The sequence below is a fragment of the Frieseomelitta varia genome, unplaced genomic scaffold (genome assembly GCF_011392965.1).
Source record: "Frieseomelitta varia isolate USP_RPSP 00005682 unplaced genomic scaffold, Fvar_1.2 scaffold_247, whole genome shotgun sequence".
Lineage (NCBI taxonomy): Eukaryota > Metazoa > Arthropoda > Insecta > Hymenoptera > Apidae > Frieseomelitta > Frieseomelitta varia.
In genome coordinates, this window is record NW_025109976.1 from 443,021 (window position 1) to 452,678 (window position 9,658).

The window sequence follows — 9,658 nt, forward strand, 5'->3', positions numbered from 1 at the left end:
ACACTTTGCAAATAAATGGATTAGTCGTGGAGGTCCTATTGCATGGCCTGCTCGTTCTCCGGATTTGAATCCATTAGATTTTCATTTGTGGGGACATTTAAAATCTATTCTATACGCAACGTCGATTGAAAATGCTGAAATACTACGAAATAGAATAGAGCAAGGCTTCCGACAAGTTCGAGAAACACCAGGAATGATAGAGAGAGAGTAACCAGATGAATGACAAGACGCGTGCAGGCGGTCATTTCGAGCATCTTTTCTAAAAGTAATCAAAACAGAAAATTCATTATATCTCATAAACGAAGACAGATAGGACATACATTTATATTTATATACAATTAGCTCCCAAAGTGGGTCCCACAAGTTACGAAACACCCTGTATGTTGAACTTGATCCCATTTCTACTGATTTGTCAAACGACACTTGCATATTTTCCAACACGCGATTCTTCAACTCTCCTGATTAAACCCCACGAGGAGGAGCTTGCGATGGGCTTGCGTTTCACCCGGAGCGGAATCGAGCGTAGGAAGCCGGTGTGTCCAAGGAAGGGCGGGCGAAAATCGTTTGAAAACGAGCGCCGGGGGAGTTGTAACGACTTTTTGGTGGCTGAAATCCGGCTGGTCGGCTGTCCGAGAGCCATTAAAACCTCGAAGAGGGTGGCCAACTTCTCTCCGACTGCTTGCAACTTTTCGAATAATAGGCCTGCGTGGCCCCCACGAGGTGTTACGCGTGCCCCTGCCAATTTTCGCGCGTTTATTCGCCTTTATTACGATCGGCGGCAATTATCGCGAAGTTTCGTCGTACCGCCAACTGTCCACCGGCGCTTCCGGTTCTGAAAACTGGAATTCAGCGTCGTCGAGTTGCGAGGTAAGGGTGAGAATCGCGTGCCGCGTCCTCCGCGAGTGCTTTCGCAATTAACCTCTCAAGCTGGTGACGTTACTTCGCACGTTTCGCCTTCTCGTATCTAACGTTATTATCAACAATTACGTTGGTAATGATTTAATTGCGAGTCTTTATGCAAATTCGTGGATTCGACCGTGTCGTTTGAAAAATCGAATTTCAACCGGAGACCTAGAGCCCCACGCAGCGGATGTTTACGCTGTCTGCGTAATAATTGCAATTTAAATGTAAATTTCGCGGCAATAAGGTTCTCGCGGGGAATCGCGCGAGAATCCTCGGCCTGGTAATTGAAAGCGGTTGCCGGATAATTTTAGCAAACCGGGCCAATTCCGTGACAACGCGACTGAAAATCAAAAGACACCGCTCCTCTCTCGCCGCTCTCTTCGCGTCTGTGTTTTAACGTTCCCGCTCGTTAATCGTCCGTGATTCAGGGAGGTAACGCGACGCGGACCGCTTTTTGCGCTCGGTCCTCCTCGACAGAGTTGAAATTCAATCACGAACCGAGTCGAGAACCTTGGCCAAAGGGCTTGTCGACCACAATGCTTCGTTGTTACGTAGCACGTTGAAACATCAGAGAGAGAGAGAGAGAGAGAGAGAGAGAGGGTGGATCGTTTCCACGCAACAAATCGAGCGCACTCTGGTTGTGTATTTAATACGGTAATACGTTACCCGGGCCAGCTAAGTTTCCACTTTAAGCGGTGTTTTTAGAGGACACCCGAGGAATAAGAGAGAACGAAAGACTGGACCTGCTGGTCTGAGTGGTCACGGTATTCCACTGTATTCTTTTCATTTTCAGTTACTTGCAAGTAGTATCCTCCGCTCCGTTCCGATCTGATCTCCGGGCTTGCTCGATTTTGCCAGAGGATGGCGAGAGATGGAGAAGGACGAGGACGGAGGACACACTTTCCTCCTGTACGAATATCGAAATTAACAACGTGGACAAATATTTGCCCTTGGTCTGGCCACCACGTTGGTCGATTCTGGTATCGCGTTTGCTGTCCTCATGTGCTGATGCGCGGCGTGTCAGCTTTCGAGCAAATTAAACGTCGCCGAACCCTCCTCCTGATAGAACAGCCAGCGACGGAGAAACGCCCGAGAGCAGTCTTTGGCAATCAGTTTGTTTTTTCTTTTTCAGTCGCGTTTCGAAAGTGGAGTCTCGAAGCTTTGAAACAGAAGATTTTATTTTACGAATTCCTAACAGTTTAAATACTTAATAGTTCGAATATTATACGCGATGCATACTGTGTGTTGTTTGTATCGATCATTCGCTCGTTTTATCCCCAATCCACTGTTCAAACATTTGAAATGCAGTGGTGCGATCATTGTGAAAGAAATTTTCCAAAACGACAACGCTTCCCATCCATGTAGCTGCAACGAATGAAATCTCGGTTCAAGGAACTATGAAAATAAAGTCAGACGTCTTCCTTTGCCAGCACAGTCGTCGGATTTGAATATTATCGAGCCATTACGGTCTACCCTCGAAAAACAAAGTTGGAAGCAGATTTCCCTCCTCCGGCCTCGAGAAGATATTATACGACGAGTGACATGATACCTCGTTGAATGTCATTCGAGATTTTTTTCTACGGATCTATCAAAAAGAACATCGAAGAACCTCGGCTTTGTTCGAGGACCAACAATGGCCATCCTGCGCCGTTATTAATGAAGAATTTTTTATATTTTCTTACAAAAATATTACATCAATCGTTTGTATCATTATCGCGAGTTCGTTATTGGCGGACGAAGGTTAAATCGGGTTAATGACTCGGCCATCCGCGCTACAAAACCCAGCTGCAACTCTGTGACCGGCGCGAAAGAGCAAGAGACTGCGGGATGGTTTGAGTGGTAAACTTTTCCCCGTATTTATTTCGCTTCAACTTCCCGCAGACAGTTCTGACGCTAAACTCGCGGTGAACAGCGGCAGACGAGACGTTATCGCGGCAATTATTGCTGGCAGAAAGATAGGGGGGGGGGAGGGGGGCGACGTTGTAAATAATTTGTCGGCGCGACGAACAAACGTCGTTGCCGACCGCGCTGAATTTTTAGCCACCGCGTTTCGCTTCCCCTCGCCGTCACTTCGGGCTATTTTGTTTCGCCGCGGAACAAATTCCTGCCGCGATAAATCATCCACCCCCGTGGGTAATTCCCCGTGACCGATTTTAATCGACATCGTCCGCGATGTCGATGCAACGACGTTGGAATCCAGGCTAGATCATCTTCCGTTTCGACCGGAGCCCGCCTGCATCTTCTTTATTTTCGTTTCCACTTCCCGGCAATTACTCGAACTCGAATGGAATGAACGTGACTCGCTCGGTGCCGATTTCAAATAAATTTCATTTGGCCGGGGGGCAAGTGTGTGTATCGCGATGAATTGTAAATGGCACCGTCTCAGTGTTCGTCGTGTTCGTTCAAATACTTTGCGATCTTCCCCGAGAGGAATAATAACGTTCAGCCCCTTCTTTCTCGCGTTAGTATTAAAGATCAGCAAGTTTCTTGTTCAAACACTGGAGGTATTTTAATATTTTTATGTTATGTATGTATATCTTGCTTTTATATCCCGATATTTTACCCGACGTCAACGTCGAGATTGCTTCAGAAAGAATCGTTTTTTTTTTCTTTTTCTTTTTTTTATTATTTCTTAGCAGTGAAAAGTTATCGACGGCACAATACGGAGCCGGTTTCCAATTTTGCGAAACGCTCGGATCTTTCCTCGCCGATCGCTACCAGTTTGCCCAATTATCAATTTACGACGTTCCCCGGTTGTAAATCGTAGGCAGAGTATTTAGCCAACCCGTCGTTCTCACTCAACGAACGTCGTGTTTCGGGTAATCTATTTTCATCGGCGCTCGGTACATCCACGGTCCGTTCGTTCAATCGCCGGTCACGAGTCGTATATCACGTTATAATTCAACGCCGCGAGACAGATCGCGAGAAGAGGGGGGGCCCCCGTTCTAATTACCGCGGGCGCTGATTGTCCGAGGTGAGTGAATCACGCCGGGGACAACGAAAACCGAAGCAGCGAGAGCAAGGAGGAAGGAGCGAGAGAGGCGAAAGGATGACAGTTACGTGTGCACGTAACAACCGCTTTCCTGTTCTTCCTCGCTGCGACTATTTAGGATCGCTTAATAACCGCCGGCTGGAACGATCTTCCACCGGTAATGCGGTTTCCGTCGGCTCATTTGCATGTTGCATCGGCCACGGAAATAGCTGCACTTGCCTCGATTCGAAAACGTGGAACCGTGGCCCAGTTATCGGCGGATCGTTCCGACCGTTGGCCGTAGCTGGTAGGCTACGGTTCGAGAGGCACGCGTAATTTCGGCGGATCGAGTCGATGAAAGTTCAGAGATCATCGTGGCTTTGAACTGCGGCGCACGTGTACGCGCACGTGGCTCGTTGGGATTATGGAATTACAGGAACGTGCTATTGATACCGGTTTTTACGTACAAAATGTGTAAACAAATATATGTTTCTGTAACGTGTAAATGTTTTACGGAAATGTCGCACGTACAGCGAATGAGCATCACTCATACCGACGACAATGAAACATCGACACTGATTTTCATTCGTGATAAAAAAGATACAATCATGATCCACCAAAGTATCAGAAAGATGAGGTTAATTTATAGCGTGAAGCTTCCGTTTCAGCAGCGTGTTCTCGAAGTTCAAGCGTGTGTGAAAACGTTGAGAAGTTTTTCTCGCAACTAATTATCCAACTTTAGTGTTCCAAGTCTCGCTTGCAGCGAGAAACCCTTCAAGAAACCTTTCAAGATCCACGATTCCCAGTTCCTGTTCTCTGTAACGTGTACACTAAATTTGGGAAAACATTGAAAGCAAACATCCGGTTCTGCAGGTTGCCTAGAACTGTCCGTCGTTCGGGCAGGGGCCGGAGGGGGTTAATTAGACTCAGTCAGCCGGCAACTGACTGAAATGATCGCGTGTTGATCGAAGTTGCACGCTCCGCGCGGTCCTAATTCGAGTTTTCAAGCTCGCCCCCTTGAACCGTTCGCCACCTTGTCCTCCTCCGCCATCTCCTCCCCTATGTTGTTGCCACGACTTAATAAGGCTAATGGAATTACCGGCAGAGCACACAGATCGATCGTGTTCGATCGTGAGGTGGGTAATAGGAGGGAAAATCGAAAGCCTAACTAGGGCTACCGTTCGTCGAATCGACGCCGAATCGCCGCTCGTTCCGCGCGTGAAAGGTACGTTGAACCGTTTCGTGCATCTGGCTCGAGCTTTTAAGACGCTTTACCATCGGGAACATCGTTCAACACCGCCGCTCGACGAATCGTCTTGGAATCTAGATCTTGGCGAAACTTGCAAGTTTATCGACTGATTGCGTTTTTTGGTTTTCACCAGAGTGATCGATTCGCGCGCCGAAAGTCTGACAGTGATGACACGAGGGGGAAGTGTGACGGTAGAGTTGCCTTTTTTTCACTCGTCGTCTTTCGTAGCTCTCGGGTGGATCTGAATTTTTAGTGGAACAGAGAGAAAACTCGACGAAGATCGCTTTCGTAGAGCTGGAGTGTTTCGAAAGCGAGAAGACGCCCGGAAGAAACACCGAAGCGCGATGAAGAAACAGGGTTAAATCGTGCTAATTATTTCCCTTAAAATTGCTGACGCCATCGTTCGTCGAGCACCCCTTCGCTCTTCGAAGAGCGTCGAACGATAACGCGCGTTATTCAACTCCGTCGGAGTGATTGAGACCCGCTGAGATCCGAATTAAGGTCTTTCGAATAGACAGAAAGAGACAGAGAAAGAGAGAGAGAGAGAGAGAGAGAGAGAGAGAGAGAGAGAACGAGAACGAGAACGGAGAAACAGAAGCGGAGCTTGGCGAGCGTCTGCCAAGTATCACTTGACCGCGCCATAAATCTCTCGATAGCAGTCCTCAAAGACGAAGAAATTAAAGGCGGATAAGGTGGATGACGCTGCCTAGTTTCCTCTCTCCGTTGCTTTTGAAGGCACGAATAACAAATAAACAGTGGCGCCTTCGTTCCAGCCTTCGTTACTGGATTCACGGAATTCGCTGAAGATGATTTAAACACCATCGCCTTCTAGTTTACAACGTGCTCTATTACACGGCCGTGCCCACCGTCTGGCAATTACCGTCGTTTACTACTTATTCGCCTACTTATTACGTCTCCTTGATGTCGAACTGCTTTCTATCAAACTTCCCGGCGAAGTTCTCGAGTATCGAGCAAGCTCTTTGGTCGCTACAATGATGTAAAACCCCGGCAGGGGTTTTCGTTGCCTCGAAAGGAGAACATTCGAATTTTCCGGCCAGTGGAAATTGACCTCGACGATCAATAAACGAGCCACGCTGGGATCAAGATCGATGTTTAATTCACAATTAATTAACGATTTTCGTGTAAATTCAAAGATAAATCACGGAACGGAGGAATTAATTATTTTTGAACTATTGTTGAGCTTTGGACATTTAGTAATGAAGAAGAGAATTTCGTATTGGAAAGGAACAATAATTCGAGGTTATGAAAAGCCGACAAATATATTACATTACTCGTTATATCGTGTTACGTTGTGCGTTGAAACATGTTGAAATTTTAGCAACATTATGCACAGGGTATGCCCAGTCTGAAGAATAATTTTACAATAATCATTTACGAGAAGTTCAAAGTGAAATTGTTCGTAGGGAAATGTAGAAAACAAAATCGTGGAACATCCAAGGTGTATTTTTCGTTCTTTAAGCTATACCTTCGGGAACGAATTCGCGTCTCCATCGGACACGAGAAGAAGCAAATCTCTCGCAAACGTATGAAAATCTCAAAAATACGAGAACAGAATTTTTCACGGTTGTTTACCTCGATCTGTATGCCAAAGGGGAAGAGGATATTACCGGATCGTCGTGTCCGAACAAACAGCACTTTCAGACGGACGGCGAACTCGTTTGATTCGAGGGAACGGTCGAGGATAATTCAAGAGGGTCGTTTACAAGGCGCAATCCAGCCTCATCCGGCGTTCTTCCCCTTTCCTTAGAAAGGGGCGAGAGGCAGCAATTTTAATCTACAGTCGAGGCGTCGCGGCCAACTGCACGTCTGGTGGAAGGAGACGCGAACAGGCTGTTGCAACGTCTCTGTCGACTTCTTTCATGGATTGATCCGATGAAAATCGATGATAGAAAGAGAGGTTCTGAGCTTCGACGAAGATTCGCTCAGACATGACGTGAGCCCGCACAGTTTGAAGAGGCGCGCTGGCTGCCGAGCCCAAGACACAGGGGGTCAGAATGGAGTGCTTAACGCCGAGATTGAAATATATTGCCTCATCGCCACCTTCTTCTAGCCATCCTCGCGTTGCACCATGGTCTCCATCGTGCGATCATCGATGCTGTACTCGCGGCTGGTTACACACACCTGGCCACACCCTTCCACGCAAATGTATATTCGTATGTTCGTTTCGCTTCGGGTGCCCCCTCAGGAAATTATTCGCGGTACCGCCCTCCGGCTGTATCTTGCGATTTCGTTGAATTCTAATGGAATACGCGGCGCTGACGTCGCGGCAGTGTGGCAAACGGAATTTCGCGACGCGTTACAGCTACATTCCCCAGTTTTTTTTTTTCTTTTTTGAAAGAATTATTACATCTTAAATACAATCGAATCTATATATATATTTAAGATGTAATCTGTAATTATATGTAAAAATTTTATACACATACTTGTGAAAGTAGGTAGATACATTCCCCAGTTTTTTTTTTTTTTTTCTTTCTTGAAAGAATTATTACATCTTAAATACAATCGAATCTAAAAATATATATATTTAAGATGTAATCTGTAATTGTATGTAAAAATTTTATACTTGTGAAAGTAGTTAGATACAAATTTGTAATGTCACAAGCAGAAAATTAAACAATAATCATAAATTGACAAAACAAGAAAACTAACATCTTAGCTATCTCGTCCGGATTGTCGAGGTCAGATATATATACTTTTGTTTGTTGTATTAGTTCAAAGGATAAGCAGACAGTTTTTCAGACTGTTCAACAATTATTCACTTATAGCTTACCGTATTTTTCAAATGAAAAACGAGCAAGACGAACGATTAATATGACATTTCAGAACCATCTTACCCGGAATTATCCTGTAACGATGAATGAATTCGAATCACTTCAAATTTAACCCGATATTTCAGTCTTGTAAGTTTTAATCAGTCCAACCAGAAATCTCTTGATCAGTCCCGAATCTCGGAAATCTTTAATTTAAGATTAGACGATCAATTTTCAGCCGGATAGAACGATCAGGAAGGAGGTCAACGTTCCTCTTTATAATCGTCAAAGAATATCGCGTCTCTCGCGAGACGTAAGCAAGGAACGGAAATAACCAGCGGCCGCAATCCCGCGTTTTTGCACACAGCACGTCGTCCCGTGCACGGGAGGAGGCAGGCGGCGGCTCGGAACCGGTGGCAAAGAGTTAATCGAATGACCACCGTCCAGTGAACAATTCACACTCCGCGAGTCGATCGAGCAAGCGAGCAAGCAAGCAAGCAAGCAAGCAAGCAAGCAAGCACGCGCGCGCCGCGCTTTCATTTTTGATCCTTTGTTATCTGGCCGTATTTTTCCGGGGGATGAAAGCCGGCCGGTTAAGAGCCGAAAGAACGCGGTGAAAAAGTAAACGCGTTGGCACGGTAACGGGACCATTATCTCGCCGCGGCGTGCGTCACGCGCGGCCAAGAGGATGAGAGGGGGTAAAGAAAAAAAGAAAAAAAAAAGGAAAAAAAACGGAGAGAAGTGGGAAATTATTAAGCGCGATAAAACTGTAGTTTATTAGAGAGAAGGAGAGAGAGTGAATACGAAAGGACCCAGAGCGGAACTCCGAGTGCGCGGTTTCGCTCTCGTATTTCGTCTGCATGCCGGCGAAAATGAATGAGCCGGATTTATAAATAGGTGACGCCGATTAAAGGTCTGACCGCGTTAGCATCGGCTCGGATAATTAAATCAAACTTGCTAATGAAATCCAGTATCGGCGGGCCCGGCCGGCCGGTTGTTTCGTGTCCAACGCGTTTCCCTCACCCCGTGGGGATGCAAGTGGTAATGATCATGGATTTTGTATACCCTCGAATTACACCGGCTCCATTCCCCACCGTGTTTCATCCTTTCGCGTGCTCGTTTCGACTCGGAAACCTATTCGCGGGGGCGAATTATCCATCGGCGTGCCGTACACTGCCGGCCAGAAGTATTTCAACGTGTCGAGTTTTTATCTCTCTCACCTCTTTCTCTTTTCTCAAGTGAACAGAACTCAGGAGGCGGATGATCAAAGTGTTTCGGCAAAGTTTCCACTTGGATTGAAACTCAAACGACGAAAAGATACGGTGCGTGTGTCCCTCGTTTCAGTTCAGCGGATCGTTCGTTGGCAAGAATTAAAGGAGATAACGCACTCGATCAACGATCTTCCCGGTGGGATTGCAGCGATAGTCTGAATACTTGTGGACGGTAGTGTAGTTGGACGGGACAGAGCGGTGGAGAAGGTCTCGCGTTGTCCCGTTCTCGCTGGCTGTGTGACGTATCGAGCGGTTCGATCGGCGGCGACATCGCGATACCCAGCGCTCGACAACATTACAAACGCAATTTGTACGGTGGCTCGGCTGGAAAGCGAACAATTAACCTCAAACGTTGACCGCGACATCGTAGCTCACTGTCCGGAGCAGCTATAATTCGCTGCTATCTGTTCCTTGCCTATTGGCTAACTCAATTTCAATCAAACGGAACCGAGTTTCGTGCGTTTAGCTTTTTCTGCTGTTTTTCGTTAAAAAA

General features: G+C 46.5%; 1 protein-coding gene across 1 annotated transcript in view; it reads left to right on the forward strand.

Moving 5' to 3' along the window:
- LOC122528211 overlaps positions 1–9,658 on the forward strand; it is a 360,579-nt gene that overhangs the window by 74,367 nt on the left and 276,554 nt on the right. The window lies entirely within an intron of this gene.